Source organism: Perca fluviatilis, chromosome 9 (genome assembly GCF_010015445.1).
Source record: "Perca fluviatilis chromosome 9, GENO_Pfluv_1.0, whole genome shotgun sequence".
In the NCBI taxonomy this organism is placed as follows: Eukaryota; Metazoa; Chordata; class Actinopteri; order Perciformes; family Percidae; genus Perca; species Perca fluviatilis.
In genome coordinates, this window is record NC_053120.1 from 17,470,730 (window position 1) to 17,486,498 (window position 15,769).

General features: G+C 41.1%; 1 protein-coding gene across 1 annotated transcript in view; it reads right to left on the reverse strand.

Annotated features, from left to right (window-relative positions):
* nr5a2 (nuclear receptor subfamily 5, group A, member 2) overlaps positions 1–15,769 on the reverse strand; it is a 70,559-nt gene that overhangs the window by 2,289 nt on the left and 52,501 nt on the right. The window lies entirely within an intron of this gene.

Genomic DNA, 15,769 nt, shown 5'->3' on the forward strand with positions numbered 1-15,769 from the left:
TTAGTGCAAAAAAATAGAGATAACTTTTAAAGCATCGATCTTGAGGAAAACAGTAATCACTTAAACTGCAGGGTACAATAAAAGCGCAGGAATTCATTTTTATGGGGAGTTTTTATTCACTATTACTTCCTTGTGCAAAATACATTTTACATCTTTACAAAATCCTACCTTTACGTGCAGCTATAAGCACTTTTCTTTGGCAATAATAAGCTCACAGGGGGTTTGAGCAGATTATTGCAAGACAGGACAAAAATTTGCTAAATGGATAATGGTGGACCAGAGTGGTGTGGGTGTACTTGTCATGATTATAAAGCGCAGGGCTGCAGAATATTTAATCAGATAGCTCTGTGTGTGTGTGTGTGTGTGTGTGTGTGTGTGTGTGTGTGTGTGTGTGTGTGTGTGTGTGTGTGTGTGTGTGATCTTTTATTAATCTGTTTGACCCCAGGTTGAGTGTGCTCACAGTGTGCTAATTTGGAATGACAGAGTCCCTGTGTCTAGTTGACACCTCCGGACCAAAACACACACACACACACACACACACACACACACACACACACACACACACACACACACACACACACACACACACACACACTAATCTATGAAAATACACATATTTCTCACACGGTACCCCCTTCCCACACTCTCACACACACCCCATCCACCCACCCAGAGCATTAGGAGGAAGGAGGGGGAGATAAATCAGCAGCTAATGAGGTCTAGAGAATGAGAAGCAGGTCCTTCAAGGCACTTCCATCTATGATGCACTCTACCATGCTATTACAATCTGTATGTATGTGTGTGTGTCTGTCTGTTCTTGTCTTGCCTGTGTATGTGTGAGCTGGTAGTAGCGTGTGCATGCTCACCCTGACCTCTGGATGACACTGCGGGGGGCTAAATAAGGCCAAGAGGAGGGCAGGAAAAGGGGGAGGGGTGCAGCCTGTGACAAAAGAGGCTCCAAACAAACATGACATGTGCTTTTTCCTGCTGCCACTCATCTGTCTGACCCGCTATCAGACTCCTGAACAGGCCTTCACACCACCAACAACTCCATGAAGCAGTGATATAACCTAGCTAACCCAGTAGAGTGTGGGCTTTAGGCTTTACCACACAGGCGTCCTACGCAGGTCAACAAGAAAAATAATAGACTTGTTTTCATCTGCACATTAAACAAAATGTAGAGAAAGACATGGAAATAAAAGTTTCTGAGTTGCTCAGAAAGTCTTAAAAATGTGGAGGACGTTTTTATGCGTTTTGCTGATGAGGGCTGCAGCCAGGATTTCAGAAAAGAGTCCACAACCTTCCATTGCACTTTCCCTCACCTCTAATTTTGTTTCTTTATTCAGATTTGTCATATTCTGTTTATTAAGTTTCCCTAAATGCTGTTTCAAAGCATAGTACATAGCGTCTAAACCTACCGGAATCATTGAATAAAATACCCCAATTATTTATGCCATTAAATGATTATAGTTTTGTTGATGGCCATACTGTCCAACCAATGAATACTGGACATTAATTAAAGGGGAAAATCTTTAAATGCAAAACCATACAAAAAAAGGATAACAATATTAATACAAATAATTTTTTTTACAAATGTTTTAGCCATTGGAATTACCTAATGTGTAAATCTGTAATGTATTACAAAAAAGGCCAACATGTTCTCTGTAGTACACACACCGTTTATAGCAAACATCTCATGTTGCAAAATAATCAACTCAGCGATGTCAGAGCCTCTTCTGAGTTTGATTTCGTTAATTCTGCAGCAACATGACAAGGTAAGCCCAGATCACAGCAAAAAGCATGTGAGGTGTTGCCATGGTTTCTCAGAAAGATGGTTTCTCTGCATTTCTGTGTGTCTGCATGAGGCTGTACAGTATGCATGTGGAGGGGAATTTGATGGGTGTATGTGTGGATGTTGGGGGGGAAACTACAAAGAATTAGTAGCCAATGTCCCTGTCAAGCTAATTAGTGGAAAGTGAGGCAAAAAGACAGCATTTTAATTGCTAATTATTACCAGAGCAACTTTTGAAAAAATAATGAATAAAGGCTTCCAAAAAAAGCATACACGACAATAGTTTGATATCTGCTACCGTTTGCAAAAACCAGACAAAAAAAAACACTCCGGTTGATGAGAAGTTTCTTTGTTTTGTTGCTAATCAAATCAGAAAAGTGGATGGATTATAATCTACTGATCATTCAAAGACATGAGAGGGATGATGAAGGAGAGAAAAGAGTTAGGGAAAAAATAAACAATTGATCAATGATTCCCAGACAGTGTCAGGTCGGAGCATTAAGTGTTCTAAGCGCTTTCTCTCCTCTTCCTTCAATGCCCCCCTCTTTCTCTTTCCATCTCATTGCTCAGTCACTGTGGGACTAATTATCAACTTTTTTTTCACATAAAACAGCCACAGTTCGTTGCAGCGCCGCGTCTGAATACTCAAATGGAAACCCCGAGGTCCTGTAGAATACATTGTTTCATTTGACGGGCGATCATACTGAAGCCAGCGACCTAACACAAAAGCACACACACACACACACACACACACACACACACACACACACACACACACACACACACACACACACACACACACACACATCACATCACACATCACATCACACATCATTCTCTCTTTCACAGAGCCCCTGAAATCACTGCTGTGCTTTTTAATTAGACTAGATCTGCTGTTTGCTGTTCGTGTGTGTGTGTGTGTTCGTGTGTGTATGTGTATGTGTGTGTGTATCCGCATGTGCTTTTACACTCTTTCACTGACCCTTGCAATCCACCTGCTCTAGGGACACACACACACACACACACACACACACACACACACACACACACACACACACACACACACACACACTCATGCAAATACTCGCTCCTTTACTTAACTCTGATCTCAATAATGCCTCGCAGACTGGACACTGTGGTGTGAAAAAACTGATCAGAAACATCACTTGGTGTCAAAGTTTACCATTCTCTGCAAACGCAAACAGGCATCACTTTGTTTATGGCTTTAAGAAGCTGAAGTGGGAGAAAATACTGCACTGTAGAGGATGGCAGCCAAACCTGATACTTCTATACAGAATATCAATGGTACAGACCAAAAAGTATTAAAACAACCCTGTCTCCTAAAAATCACATTCCCATACAATGAAACTGCATTCTCAAGTACATTTTCCAGTTTCACAATGTGCACTGGTCGCTGTTTTAAACACGTGGTTAACCTTCAACTGAAACAAAACTACTTGGTTAGGATTAGGCAACATGACTACTTAGTTGGTTTAAAAAAAGATAATGGTTTGGGTTAAAATATGTATGTTTGTTACATAGATTAAGTGCGTCTTTCTTTTGTTGGTTGTCACATGGGACATGAACAGCGGTCTCCTGGGTGAAAGTCCTGAGTTATGTGATATACCCCAACCTCCTTCCTACGTGGACTTTGATTAGAAACATTTGTGATACTTCAAAGACAAATGCATTTCGAGACAAAATACGTTTCCCTCGAAACATAATTAAGAATGCAGTGAAAGTGCTGAATAAAAAAGGTAGGGGGAAGATCAGAAAAGGCTACTGTGTTGTGCACACAAATTATGATTTACCACATGAGGATTTGCTCTTGATTTGCTTAGATATAAGCATTAAAAACAACTGTTGTGAAAACAGAAATGTGTAACATTTAATGAATAGAGAAACTCACCATGTCAGTAGGACTGGGTAACGAATTCAATACTTTTAGGCACCGTCCGAATTGGCTCCTTAGTATCCAGTATCAAAAAATGCCTCGTCATTTAATACCAAAATTCAATACCTAAAGAGCAAATCTCACCAGTGTCAGTGAGCTACTAAACATGCAGCATGCTTCTACCAAAATCTAATAATACTGGTGATTGGCTGTCTAACGTTACACGTTGTGAAGACACGCAGGAAAAACTCTACATTACGTACAGAGACGAGGCTCTAAAAATAAATAAAAATCTTTTTGTCATAATGTGTAATGTTGTCATTTCTTTTTGTTAATATTGTTTTTAATAAAACAGACACCAGTATCAAAGTCATGGTATTGGTATCGTTACCGGTTCCGACATTTTTTGAACGATACCCAGCCCTACATGTCAGACAAACCTTTTTTCCCTCTTCCACACCTTTATTTTCCATCATGTTATTTCCCCAATACAATATCACCTATTTCCAGTACATTACACTTGTAGTGCTCCAATCAATAAACCTCTCAGTCACATGCTGCCAAGTCACTGTGCCTTTCAAATTTCACAACATGTGTTTTCTTGCTGGGTCCAAAAACAACACATAAAACCATAAAACTCTTGGGTCATAAACGGTTATTGAGTCAAGTGCTGTCAGTAAACTTGGCCAATTAAACGTGAGTGGAAGACAAACCGGTAACTTCCTGTACAGGAGGGAATTAGGGCCTCCTGGTCGGCCAATAGGGACTTTCACAGGCATTTATACAAGCCTATCAAAGCTAAAGCCTGTTTTACTACTGCAGCGGTGCTTCAAAGAGCGAGGAGTTGAACCCATGTGCAGGAAAAGTCCTCTTTATTGTATCCTACTTGATTGTTATCAAGTCAACATTGTCAATCGCTACTCAATATTCATTATCAATCAAACTTGCAGGGGCGTCGAAAGAAGAGAACCCAATAACCTTTGACCCTGAGTGGGTTGATACGACAAAGTGAGGACGAAGGACTGCCTACAATAAGCAAAATGTAGAGCTACATGTTCACTGGGAGAATGTGGCTCTGTGTGTTTTTGTATGAGTGTGTGGTGTTAAAAAACAGGGCAGGGTTCACGGGGCAAGGGGCAATGGCCGCATGGTTAGCGGGTATCACTTAGGTAGGCTATTATCAGAGTTACGCTGCACTGCTGGGCTTTGTATTGGAGAAAAAAACAACTCCTTTCCCCACATTTTATCCTAACAATAAAATCATGAAGTACACAAACACATTACAGCTGCACAAACACACACACACACACACACTCATATCAATACTCCACTGACAGCATTTCAAATGAAAGTGTATGTGTATTTTTTTTTTTTGCTTTACAGGAGGCTCTGCTTCCCTCATCTATCTACGGTTGCCAGCAAACAAGTTTCCCATCTCCCCGGAGCTCTCAGCTTCCTTGTTTTCCAAGTCCCATTTGGGGAATTCCCTTTGTCAGATACGACGCCTCCACGTTAAAAAATACAAGGGGCAGGGGGCATAAACTGCAGTTGTATGCTCCTTAACATTTAATGGGGGTTCTTTGAGACTTGATACACCAAAGGCTAAAAGGATAACTAGCATCGTTAAGTAACCATCCTATCACAGGATACAAGAGAGGCATGAACCAGCTGAATTACTAATAACAATGACTTGATCTACAGAAAAACACTGCTACATGCTGCAACACATGACCATTGGATGGATTAAAGCTGGGATATACTCAAAAAAGACTACAGTATTACATGTGACGGGTCATTCATTATGGCCTTTTCGAATGGCCACACTCGAAGGCAGGATAAAAAAGCCAGCTGTCATAGACAGGAGTGATATGTAAAAAACATTTAAAGGCAGGGTTGAAAAAACGCTGACGATTAGAGAAGAAGTAAAAATAATCCTCTACATTCACCTACCGCCCTAATATCACGAATGGAACTCAATGGCATCACAGTACTGCCTGGCATGCGGGTTGTCAGCCATTGTGTTCCTGTGTGAATGTGTACAGTGCAGAGGCATGTGTTTAAACTATGGTGGTGGTAAGCTATATGGTCGTCAGGTGGCTACTATAAGATTATACACCCTTTTCCCGTTGCTCTTTGAGCTTCTTTGTGTGTGTGTGTGTGTGTGTGTGTGTGTGTGAGTGTGTGAGTGCGTGTGTGTGTGCATGCTGTGGCATGTGTGCGTGCGTAACCAGAGACAGTGATTAAACGTTTTAAAGCACAGATGATCCAACAGGTGGTCTGGCTCGCTGTCTCTTGTTGTCCCAGCCTTTCTCTCTCTCTCTCTTTCCCTACATTGGGACCCCAGCCTCTCTGTGACCCCCCACTCCTGAACCATCACAGCTCCTTTCTTGTCTCTTCGTTCTTGTCCTGAAGGATATTTCAAGAAACAAAGCCCTGTGAGTCCAGTGTCTTACACGCAAAGACACACACATGTTGACCATAGCTAGTCCTTGTATTGCGTTTAAAAAAACAATAAACTGAAAAAACTACAACATGGTGGTGCAATGGAAACATTTAGAGCTGCTGGCAAATGTTAGAGACAAGGGCCAGGGAGCCAACACATATTGAAACACAAGAGGACATTCATCAATCAACCTTCTCTCCACACACGTATCATCAGAAAATAATGTTGTGTAATGTAAAGGAATATTCCTGGGCACTGCCAGACATTTGTCATGCCAGCTATTGGCCTGTGCAAGCTGCCTCAGAGCATAAAGCGGTACTTTAGTGCCACCTGGCACTAATATCCATATCTACTGTTGGCATGAGACTGTACGCCTGTAAATTCTTACAGCGCTCAGTGACGTCTGACATGGAAACTTAACAACCTTCATATAATACCTTACAACTGCCCACAAACAAATATTTGATAAAAGAGAAAACAACATGTAGTCAGCATCACAAAAGAATGCTCTGTTACCAAATTCCCAAAATATCCTACTTTTGTTCATACCAAGTTGTCTTGGAGGGACATGCAAATGGTAATTTTATTTAGTGAAGAAAGTGGGATAGTTTAAGTACTTTCTAGAGCACAAAATGAAACACACCCATTTTGTCTTCCATCAAAATTGGTAAAACTCTCAAACCACAGTGGGCGCAGAACACAAACATACACCCAACAACCACAGACAAATACTCTTCACCATATCTTTTTTTTTTACCTTTTTCTTAAGTGTCCTTTTGGTTTATCCTCAAATTTTTTTATTTCCTTGTATTGTGCATTTGAAAGTCCTTACAGTTGGCGTAGCAGAAACATCCAGTAAAACCCCAGTTATTTAAATCAAGTCCAGTTTTGAGAGGCGGTGTGCAAACATGTCATCTTACATTAGCCCTGAGTGGGAAGAGAGAACGGCCACCGCCATCCAATACTTTTCAATAAATTAAACCCCAATTTGCACTTAAGTTGACTCTGCTTGTCAGGGGACAGAAATCACACAGAGAACAAAGAAGTTAAAAGAAGGTATGGAAAACATGCGGCACACTCTTTCTTTAGTCCACACTCTACCTGCTGGCTGCCATCATCAAATGACAACAAAGCAAAGGAGGAGGGAGAGAGTGGGATAGATGTAAAATGAGAGAGTGCAGGAGAGGAGAGGAAGGAGGGGGGGGGGGTTGGGAATGACGCTATGGATTAACTGTCCTTCATGCTGAAAATATACATCCCCAGGCGCATGGCACTGAATTATTAATTCAAATTTGTCAGAGAAAGAATAAGAGAAATCTATTGACGAGGAGACGGGCCCTTTAATGGTCTCATTAAAGGGGAGGCTTCCCACACCAGGCACCTTCTGTGCTGCTGCAGGAGTTTTCGGGGTAGTGGAGGGTTGGAGGGGGATACTTGACCCCCCAATGATTTTCTGTCACTTTATCATAAACAAGAAATGTTGACATGCCCCTCCACTCCCTAGCTTTCCCTCCACCACCAAACAAACCCTGTGTGTAATTAGCCAAGGGGTGCAAAAGTACACTGAATGTAAACGAGTTTCATACGCATGCACTGATAGAAAGAGACAGCAACAACACACACATTACATGCTGCGCCGGCTTCTACTGTTGAATCACCTCACAGGTACAGCCATATTGATTTGTAATTAATAAAAAAAAAAATTCCATTGCACTGCTCTATAGATCATTTCCTCAAATTACACCAAACAGTTACTTTTTGTCTGGATCGTTAGATTTGTCAGTCACGTGTTAGCATCATTAACTGCATATAGCTACATGACTGGGAGCTGTTTTGGTGTGTGTGTCTTTCTGTCCAATCCAGATGGTATTAGTAAGGAGAGAGAGCAGGGACCTGTGGGTGTTGCGCCGTCTGAGGTCAGCTCATTGAAAGGCATTTGGTTCCGCCTCCAGGGGGACTAAAGAAAGGGGCAATAAGAAGTGAAGGGGGTGGGGGGACTAAAGGTACCACAGGTTCATTGCTGATTCAAATCTCTCAGTATCCCTCTGGCAAATGGATTTTCATAATGCTGAGACAATGTGATTTTCCCCCCAGCAATATGATTTTTATCCCAGAATCCGCAGCTTGAAGAAATGAACAGCAGCAAATAGGGCCAGTTGACAAAAATGATTTAAGCCACAAAACCGAAGTAAAAAAAAAATCATTGAACTATTAAACAAGTATAAGTGTTGTTTTGAGGCTGGTCAATTTCCAGGTGTTCATTTTTGCCTCACAAACTGTCAGATCACTGGGTTATCTCTAACCGCAAGATGTGCAGCCTAAGTTAACACAAGTAATTTTCATTATTGATAAATCTAGGTAGTTTCTTGACTAACTGATTAAGCGTTAAACATATAACAGGTCTGAAAATAGTAAGAAAAATGCCTTTCACAAGTCCCCAGAGCCCAAACATACATCTTTAAATTACTGTGTGTCCCCCCCCCCAACCAATAGTCTGAAAGCATAAGATGTACAGATATAAGAAAAAATTTAAAACAGAAAAGCAGGAACCAGAAAATAGTTGCTAAGTGACTTGAATCAACTATTATTTTTTTGTGTGATAATCAACTAATCGATTGCAGCTTAAAGCAATAATCTTGAAGATTTCCATTTAAAAAAATGGTCTGGTAAGTGACTATCACCAAATGAGGTAACACAATTGTGATTGACCCTATGGATACTGATGAAAGCCCTTGCATTTGCAGTAATACGAACTGGGCATCTGTAGCAATATTCCCAGGAAAAAACACAAGCCGCTGTCTCTAGGAAGTGAGATCCAAAACAACGCAATCTCACAAACGGGTTTGTATGATATCCTACGAAAAAGTTATGCATTACAATTCATATGATATCCTATGAAATTATGGCGAGCAGTTAAATTTAGCCGACAAAAGGTTACTGCAGCTGGCTACAGAGCACCGTGAGGTCCTGGTCATTTCAGTGGCCGTTGCCGTTAAGTTTAGCCTTCAAAATGTCACTGTGAGCCAGCCACAATGCACCGTGGGACCCCGCTCGTTTAAGTGGGCGTTGCAGTTAAGGTTAGCAGTCAAAAGGTGACTGTCATGCGGCGATGACATTTAAGTTCAAGCACCAAAATGACTAGTTAACATTAGGGTTAAAACATGGTCCACTTAAGTACCACTTAAATACTAGTCTAAGTCAAAAAGTCTGAATTATTCCTTAAAACTTATTCCCACTCATATTATTCAGTCACTGTGCTCATCGAGAAATCCAATATAATTTAGCCACAGATAGGAACAACTGATACAGGATGTAAATTAGTTTTTCCCTTCACCTCAGGATGAATCCCCAGCACCTTCCAGCCAGCATAGTCAATGAGAGAAGCTTGTCTCCTTCCTGCTCGGAGCGCCTTTTCTCTTGTTTATTTTATCGGACCTAAGGCACTTTGCCTTCCTTTCAATATCTCTCGACCTCTCTCCATCGCGCCGCCGAGCCCTTTCATAGCCGCATGGCGTTTGGCCCCCTGAGTGGCTAAAGGGAAGATTTGACGAGTCGGCGGGCAAATTGAGCCTTCATGCTTTATTCTAACACACTGACAATAGCACATTCCCATTTGTGGCCTGTTTTCAGGAACTGTGAGACAGTTGATATTATGCATTGTTAGCGCAGAGGACTTTTGGCCTCTGGACATGGGCTCTATATTAGCTTGAGGGCATGTAGCTACAATATATAACTCTATGAAATGAAAGGTCACTTTTCAAGATGAAGGGTCACTCTTCGGTGCTTAATGAGGCCTTTGTTAAACGAGTAAAAGTTAATAAGTGCAAAGGATTCTTCCTGAGATCCTTTCACATCATTAGATACAGAAGAAAAGAAGATTCCAAATTAGTTATAGGCTCAGATAAACTGTCCACCAAGAAGTACATGTTAGGTTGTTGTTGCTACAATAAATATATGAATGATGTTGTGAAAAGGCAATAACCAGTATGCAGAGTATGTAGATGTTATATTTACCCCCAATTCACAATAAAATACAATAAAATCTTCACAATAGAATTTGAAAGATGAGGCGTTTTAATATTAATCCTAGCCTAACCCCATTTTATAACCTAAGGGCACCAGTATGCTCCAACCAAAGTGCCTGTTGGCTGGTTGAAGAGCATGTGAAACCTCTAACCCCCAACCATTCCCACAGCAGAAAAAGTGGGCTTTGTGTCTGACAATTATTTTAACTTTCTGAAAGGGACAATCCGACAGTCAACACCCACTTTATGTAACGATTGGCCAGGTGAGCAGAGGTAAGAACTTTTCTCTATACCTCTCTTTTTTCATTACTTACATACCTGTTCCTGTAACTTTTCATAGGTAAAAACATGTACAGCACCATGGATGCCTGTCAGTCTGAATGTGTGCACCATCGTCCCTATATTTAAAGGCAGAGTTGGTAACTATTTCCAATATAATTTTTTTAAATATATTTTTTGAAATGGTCTTTACACCCCGACAGCAATAAATAACTTATGGGCTCTGAAAAAGGAGCTAAAAGATCCGTCATCTGTAGCTGCTGTAATCGTGTAAAAACGCCCACCAATCACTGCTTTGCGGTCCACTTGGAAAAAACCAATGTGTTGTTGCTGCATTGCTAAAAGTAGTCATGTTTGTTTTTAAATTACAGAAGTATCCTAAATGGGCATTAAGTCTTTTCAAATAACGTAGTGCACCATCCCTTTTATCTTGCTTAACCATTACACAGTTCATTCTATGCCTTTGTCTTTTACATTTTGCGTGTAGTAATGATTGTCCAATAAGTAACACTAATGACACACAATGAGCTTTAGCAGCTATAAACGTTGGGTCATAAAGACTTGTCTTTGCTGCGGAAACAACAGTCGCAGCACTAATACTGTAGCTCTTACTGAGACATTGATTGAAGGAGTGAAGCCATTCACATTTACAACTTTACAAATGATTGACAAGGCGGGTGTGTTAAGCTGGGGGTTCATCTGATTGCATTTGTATTTTTGAACATTTGAACTTTAAAGACTTACACTTAAAGACTCAGGGGCCACACAACTATCCTTTGGCTAGATCCTATGGTGTGTGTGTGTGTGTGTGTGTGTGTGTGTGTGTTACATCATTATGTATATCTACTTCATATAAATCTATATATATATATATATACAGTACAGAAAGCGTGCACGCATGTGTTTGTGTGTCACACACAAACATGAGAGCAAGAAAAGGAAAGAAAGTCTAGAGTGATCGCTGGTTGAGAGAGCTCCCTGGGGGTTTGTGTAACTCTTTGCTGCTGTACGTAATGTTTAAGTAAGGAAGAGGCAGGCAGACTGATCAATACGCTGCATGACTGTGGCAGTTGTTATTTCCCTGCTGTCACACATACACAGACACACATCTCGCAGCACATCTCCAGCTTGTGAGTGAAACATTGATGCTCTTTCGATTGCTAGAATCAGCTCAGATTTGGTGACAGTCTGTCTTTCTTAGTTTACAATGCTCTTGAGATCAGGATTTTTGACTCAAGATGTTTAAAATGGCTATTGAAATGTTCCCTATGACATTGATAAATAATATGTGCAGATTGAAGCAGGTTGGGTCAGTGAGATAGAAGGCTGCTAGTGAATGGAACCTCATTCCAACTCACATTAGGAATTTTAAAACTTATGTTTCTTTTAAATTTAACTTAACTTAAAGAAGTGGCTAACAGGTAATCAGGACTGTCAACATTACATGTAGTTACAAAATCTTGCTGCTATCTTGTCTTTCCTGTCCTGCCTGTGTGTGTCACTTGTGCTATGCCTATGAGGTTGTTGGACTGAGAGTGTGGCTTGTGTGTGTATGTGTGTTGGTGTTGATGTTGATATTGACCAACTGTTTTTGTTTATATGCTTGATCATTTCTTTTTACATTTATAGTCAATTTTACTTGTATTGGACGAAACTTCTATGTACTATTATAATCCTTTTATCTTTTTAGGTGTGACATTGTACGATCTGTCCAGGGACAGCAGATGTAAAATAGCCTTTTGGCTAATTCTGGCACACTGTATTATATGTATTATTAGTGTGCATTGTCCCTGTTAAATAAACCTGAAATAAATAAATAAATAAGTAAGGTTACATGATGTAGAATAAAATTAAACAAATTATTTAGCCGCATGAATTCACAGCCAGGGAGTAGATGGTCTCCAGTCAGCAAATCATTCAAATCACGAGTGGAATTTTCTGCAGCACTCCAGTGTATGCACAATTTGTTCTCCGAGTCTGTTTTCCTTGACTAATGTGAGCCTGTTCTCCGCAGGGCCCTGGGTAGCCCAAGCCTGTCCTCCCTACCCCAAACAGACATCTTTTAGCCTCTAATTGGAGAGGAGTAACAAGCTAGCTAGCACAGCGCTGGGACCGGAGATGCGACCACTGAGAATGCATTAGCATTAGCATTGCAGTGGACCGACCTGTACATAATGATAACCTCAAGCTCTGGCCACTGGGAGCAGCCCCTGTTCACACACACACACACACACACACACACACACACACACACACACACACACACACACACACACACACACACACACACACACACACACACAAATGCACACCGGTACACACTCCCTGCCCCCGTCTTTCCCTTTGCACGCAGTCATGTAAACAAGCAAGTGTAATGCAGCCCCAGCGGTGGGCTGCTCGGCGATCGAGGGAGGAGGGAAATTCTGTTGCTGCCGTTCGGCTGAAAAGTGTGTGTAATGAACTTGAGTTCCATTGATCGGGACTGAGAGTACAGGACCGGGGGCTGTTTGTCCCAGAAGGTCTGCGGTGCCGCTGCTCGGCAGCCCCTCATAAATGTTTGAGAGGCCTCAGCCGCTCTACATCCACGCTACCTGGGTTACAGCGCGCACACATCCAGGTTGATGCTGATGATGGATGGTCGGTGGTGATGGTCAAAGAGAGTGATCGTTATTTTAGCTTGATGACATTTTGTTGGTGTACAGTATGTGTGTTTTCACGGCAGAGTGTGTTGACAGTGGAGCTCAAAGAGATTCGAGAAAAGTGTAGGTGTTTGGCACTTTATATGTATTGTGGGAAAAAAGTATTCAGCATGAGAATTTTCAATAAAAACTTCCCTACCTGTCTAACAGTCACACTTTCAACTCTCTGTACAGGTGCAGAGACTCATATTTGCAAGCATATGCTAATTTATTTTGGCGAGCTATACTTTCCTATGCTGTACCCCTAAGCTCTTAGGCCTTCAACTGCCCCCAAAGCCCCTATATGCTGTATACAGGATTGATATTATTGCAAATATCACTTAGAAAACACCTGACGTGCCGGGTGGACCATCCACGCCGCCTTTTGACTGCTAAGTACCAGCTGGCGGGAGGTCCTCTGCGTTATGCAGCCGGTAATAAAAGTTGAACATTGATTTTCTGTAGCAGCTTGTAACTGTTAATGTTGAGACATCAATAGCAAAAGCAAAGCGCTGGTGCCTTAATAGGAGACCGAGAATGTGGAGGGCGCGAGCAGAGGCTGACTCTAAATCACAGAATCTATCCCTGCCGATCGATAGGACAGTAACTGCAAGTGTCCCTCTGCTTTCCTAATGTTTTATAATAAACTGACAGCCTGTAATAAGGCCAAGGGAGAGGGAGAATGAGAGGGAGGGAGGAGGGGAGAGATGGAGGGCAACAGTTTCTCCATAGCTTGCTCGTCTTAAATCACCCCACATGGGAGTGCAGGAGAGGAGCAGAGGAGGAGGTAGAAGGGAGGAAAAGGTTTTTTCTTTAGTGAAAAAAACTTTTACAGGAGCATTTGTCTGGTTGTACTCACTGCTACGGTAGTTAGTAAGTGTATTGATGGGGGGAGGAGAAATTTAGGGGATATGTCCTGTATTGCTTCGGCGGGGCAGTGAGTTAAAGTGTGTGTGTTAAATCCTACTGTCACAATATTCAGGTAGGGGTGCAGGGCTTGGCTGCACGTGTTGTGACTGTTACTGGGTGTGGATAGTGCTGAAATTCATCAAAAGATTACTATTGTTGTAACACTACTGGTAGACGGTGAGAAAAGTCGCTACTGTATCACCACTCTGTTGCAGGAGCACTCAGTTGTGCGTTGCATGCTTCGGATTAACTTGTACAGTGCTTCAAACAGAAAGTGTTGTTACTCCATTTTTTCTTTGCTCATTATAAGTTCTCATACTCATCAAGTTCTTGTAATAAGAACATGGTCTTAAGTTGACAGAATTACACTAAAATTGTATATTTTATTACTACATTTAAAACCCAGGTCTCTTCAGTTCTACATTGATACACTCATTCCTTGAGAAAAACTATGACACACAATATACCCACTGTGCTAAGATGCAATCACACACGTCAAAATTTTGACAATTCAAGATTTTGAATGCTTAATTGTAGTGTCACATTTAAGGTTTCTCTGGACTTTTGAAAATACATGTAGATCAGTAATATCTATATTCCCTAAATACGTTTTTATTTCTTTATTTTTTTGGTTAAAATACAGGCCTGTATTAAGTATACTTGCAATTACTTTTGTTCTCAAGTCTTTTGGAGTCGTTTATATGTGAGACACTGTGCCTGATGTCTATTCTTTCTTTACTATGGCTTACAGGAGTATTTAATCCCCATAAATATGTTTGATTCTGTTACATTCTTAGGACTCAGTTGTAGATCTACCAGATCGACCATGAAGAAATACAATGATATGGCTCTTTTGTCTTATCACTTATTTACCACTTAAGTGTCTAATGCTGGGCTCTGTCAATAACTCTAACCCACCATGCCCCCACCACACACACACACACACACATCCCCCCACCCATTATGTTGCTTTACTCTCTGATAACTGGCCTTGTTTGGAACAAGATAAAGTTTTCAAGATTAACAGTGTCAATATTACCACCATATAAATCCTTGTAAGAATGTGATAAGACCTAAAAAAGAGAAGAAAAGAAGGCAAGCTTGAGCTGTAAATTGGAAAGATTCTTTGGAGATAACCAGGGAAATGTCAAAATCCATCAGGAAACTGTAATGTAGCTCAGGTGAGATATGAGGCTGAGGCTAATGGGGGAGTCAGGTCAAGGGTGAGAGGCAGCGATTCTTGATATCCCCACCAGCACAATGCACTGCAACTGCTGCAGTATTGCCAGGTAATAGTGGCTGGCTGGAGAACTGGGGCTTTTATTGCTTGATAAAGTCTGAAAGCCTTTTAGGCAGCCTCATTACATGGAATTCCCTACAAAGTGGCGGCCGACGTCAGGAGCCGACTGCACGCCATGTTAAGATTTCTTATGCTAAAATTGGCAGAAAATAGGCAGAAGTATTAGGTTCATTGCTTTAGGGAACACTCCTACTACTCTTACTCCTCATGAGATGAAAGAAAATGAAAGAAAAGTCAGGACCTTTAAACATGATTAGTTGGGTATTGCTCTTTTGTTGGGGACAATATTTTTAGCTTGTTTCCTGCATCACAATGCATCAAGAAGGCTGACGGGGGTGGGGGTAAAAAGATTTGTTTGAAAGATTAGAGTCCAATACTTCTCAATCAGAACACGCTTCCCGCCAGAACCCCAAAATTAAAAAAAAAAAAAAAAAAAAAAAAAAAAAAAA